This window comes from Chrysochloris asiatica, unplaced genomic scaffold, assembly GCF_000296735.1.
Source record: "Chrysochloris asiatica unplaced genomic scaffold, ChrAsi1.0 scaffold00338, whole genome shotgun sequence".
Classification (NCBI taxonomy): Eukaryota; Metazoa; Chordata; class Mammalia; order Afrosoricida; family Chrysochloridae; genus Chrysochloris; species Chrysochloris asiatica.
The window spans coordinates 956,407-959,739 of record NW_006408856.1 but is presented as its reverse complement, the minus strand read 5'-3'; positions in this window follow the sequence as shown (position 1 = coordinate 959,739).

The window sequence follows — 3,333 nt, the reverse complement described above, 5'->3', positions numbered from 1 at the left end:
AACAACAACAACTTATTCTTGCATCATTCAGTATTTTGCCTATAGAACCCTTCAATCTTTTAAATTGAGACTTTAATTTTTTTCTTCCATTATTTTTGCTTGAGAAATGTTGAACATGTTTTTCCCCTTTGGTTTTCTAGCTCCAGTCTTTGCACATTTCATTATCATACTTGAATTTGTCTTCTAAACAGAAGGTATAGTAAAGAATATTATCTAGCATTTCATTTTATTTGAAACAACACTCAATATTCAATGTAGCAGCAATCAAAAATCCAATAACATATTGCACTGGACAAATCTGTTGTAAAATACCTCTTCATAGTGTTAAAAACAAAGTAACGTCACTGTGAGGACTAAGGTATACCTAACCCAAACTACAGTGTTTTTTAATTGCTTAATATGTATTTGAAAGCTGAACAATGTAGATGCTGGTGTTGTGAAGTGTCTTCAAGTCAGTTCTGACTCATAGCGGCCCTGTATAGTGTTTTCCAAGAAGAGACTGGTGGATTTGGACCCCCGACATTGCAGTTAGGAGTTCAGTGCTTATCCTACAGCACCAAAACAAGACTCAAAGGAATACAAAAGACTGAAGAATCTGGTCTTTGAATTACAGTGCTGGTTCTTTCTTCCAGAAGGATGAACAAACCTATCTTGGAAGTAGATAGAATGCTCGTTAGACTAAGATGTGGAGGCTTCATGTCATATAATCTGGACACATTATTAGATGGGACCGGTCTCGAGAGAAGGACACCATGTTGTTAAAGTATGTTGTTGTTGTTAAGTGCTTTTGGGTTAATTCTGACCCATAGCAACCCTGAACAGGGTTTCCAAGGAGCAGCTGTTGGACTTGAACCACTGACATTGTGGTTTGCAGTCCAGTGCTTATCCTACAGCACCACATAAAGTATGTTGTTGCTAATTGTCTTTCAGTCTGTTCTGACTCTTAGTGACCCTCTATTGGGTTCCCAAGGAGCGGCTGGTGAGTTTGAACCACCAACCTTGCAGTTCAAACCGACCTTCAGCCAGACTGCTTTTCCTATAGTGCCACACCAGGAGTCCATACAAAATATAGGACCAGTGAAAAAAAAAAGGAAATCCTAAACAAGGTACACGGAGTGCAACAATGGGTTCAAACAGTAATAACAGTGAAGATGGTGTAAAACTAGGAAGTGTTTCAATCTTTTGTGCATAGCTTTGGACTGTGAACCACAGGTTGGCAGTTCAAACTCAGCAGCTGTTCATCAGAAGCCCTAGGGTTGCTAGGAGTCAAACTGATTTGACAGGCACTTAATAACAATAGCAACAATGGGAGAATGGTGACTCTATAAGAGAAGCACTGGACTGCAAACCACAAAGTCTCTGGTTTAGGTCTACCAGCCACTCTTGGGGAGAAAGATGAAGATTTCTGCTCTCGTTAAAATCTACAGCCTCGGAAACTCTATATAGGGTTGCTATGAATTGGAACCAATTTGAAAATATTTAACAACACAACAATAACTTAAATAGTAAAAAAATAAAATGATATCACTGGTAGATAAACCGTGGTATGTGTTTTTATCTCTAGTTAGTGTTAATCATATGAATCCATAGTATTCTTAAAGGAATATCCAACTAGCAGATGTTTTGTGCCATCAACTCTATCCCAACTCATAGCAATACTATATAGGATTTCTGAGAGCAGCTACTGTATTTGCACTGTTAATTTTTGCAATTAACAGTCCAGTGCTTATACTACAGCACTACACCTGAGCTCTATTAGCATATGATGTTGTTGTTAAGTGCCTTTGAGTCCGTTTAACACATAGTAACTTGATATAAGTTTTCTGATGAGTGATTGGTGAGTTTGAACCACTGACCTTGCAATTCAAACATACCTTGTGGTCTAATGCACCACACCAGAACTATGATGTTGTTGTTAAGTGCCATGGATTCAGTTCACATAGCAACTCTGTATAGGGTTTCTGAGAAATGACTCGTGAACTTGAACTGTAGAACATGCAGTCCAAACTTACCTTGCAGTCCAACACATTAACCCACATTGCCACACCAGGACTATGATACTGTTGTTAAGTGCTGTTGAGTCAGTTCTGACTCATAATGACTCTTGTATAGGGTTTCTGAAGAATGACTGGTGAGCTTGAATTGCCAGTCTTGTGGTTCAAACCAACTTTGCAGTCCAGCTCATTAATCTGTAGGGAGGTTAAATTAATATCATGAAACTATATGACTTTTGAATATAGATTTTAGTGCTAAGAGTCATAGATTTCAGACAAATGAATCTGAAAAGATAAAATCCCATTAATTCACTAGATAATTTTATAAATTGTATCTATTCCTCAACACATATTCATTGAGTCTATTATATGCTGGAATGTATGTTCATTACTACTAATAGTAGTAAAATAAAAAATATCATTAATTTCAGAAATAAAGAATTATAAAATGAGCTAGATGTAAATGAGCTAAATGTAAAAGAATGCAAATTATCTCCATATTATAAAAAGAGATATAATTTAATTCTTTACCAAAAGAAAGTTTTTTGTTTTGTTCTATCTTTTAAATGAATGTTATTATGTGCTTTCCACCTCCTTACTCATAAAAATAATATAAGGATTTTTATTTGTATGATCAGTATATGTATGTAATGTTTTGTGGAACATGCACTTACAGGAGATTGTTGTTCTTAAGTGCCATCAAGTCGATTCTGACCCAAAGCCACTTTGTATTGGACTTCTGAGGAGCAGCTGGTGAGATTGAACCACCAACCTGGTGGTTCAAACCAACTGTTCAGTCAATTGCATTAACTCATAGCACCACATCAGGATTCCTTTATCGGGAAACAAGGACACTCATCTGTAAGGTCAGAGCTGTACATTAACCAAGTTTCTGTCAGAAACTATATAATGTCAGAGTTCCAAGAGGTTGTGCTGCATTTAGCCTACAGTTCAGATCCAGTTCATTGCATTTTTTTAGATGTATATTTAGGCATGAAACTGGAGGCCTTATTAGACTATGGTGATTGACCTGTATTCTCAGAGACACGTATTTTAGAAATTATTACAATCCTACTTATAATATTAAAGCTAATGTTGTTGTTGTTAGGTACCATCAAGTTAGTACTGACCCATAGTGACCTTATGCACAGTAGAACAAAACACTGCCCGATCCTGGGCCAATCTCCCTACTATAGCTACGCTTGAGTACATCTATGCCGTCACTTGGCCTATCCAACTCGGTGGGAGTCTTCCTCTTTTTGTCTGACCCTTCACCTTACGAAACATGATTTCCTTCTCCAGTGACTTCTCCATCCTGACAATATGTCCAAAGTGTGAG